We start from the raw sequence: 456 nt of genomic DNA, 5'->3' as shown, positions 1-456 counted from the left end.
TATAGCACATAGCTACACAATATGTATATTCCGAGGCCAATCCTTACTATAAGCCATAATCATAAACTGATGGATTATAAACCACTGGTGCTGGGTACATGCACGGTCCACTGCAGTGTTGTTGTTTATTCTGTTTCTGCATAGATGGCTCCACAAGGGCTTAGTCACCAAGGAGTCATTTTTTAATAACATTACCATCTTTACTGTCATTATTATTATTATTGTTACTACTATTTTTTTTTAAAATAAAATTGAGATTCTAATAATGTTATTAGCCCAATGTCAGCAGGCTTATTTTCTGTCCCCTTTAGACTTTAGTGAGTTACATACAGATGGCTCCACATGTGCTTAGTAGCAAGTAGTCTATCAGCTGGCCCTAGTGACCAATCCTGATTTCCCCATTCCTTGAATTGGTGGGAAAGTGTGTTTTTCTTTCCAATACTATCAATATTGACA

The sequence above is a fragment of the Penaeus chinensis genome, chromosome 31, assembly GCF_019202785.1.
Source record: "Penaeus chinensis breed Huanghai No. 1 chromosome 31, ASM1920278v2, whole genome shotgun sequence".
Taxonomy (NCBI): Eukaryota; Metazoa; Arthropoda; class Malacostraca; order Decapoda; family Penaeidae; genus Penaeus; species Penaeus chinensis.
The sequence above is the reverse complement of the archived record's forward strand: the minus strand, read 5'-3'. Positions refer to the sequence as shown.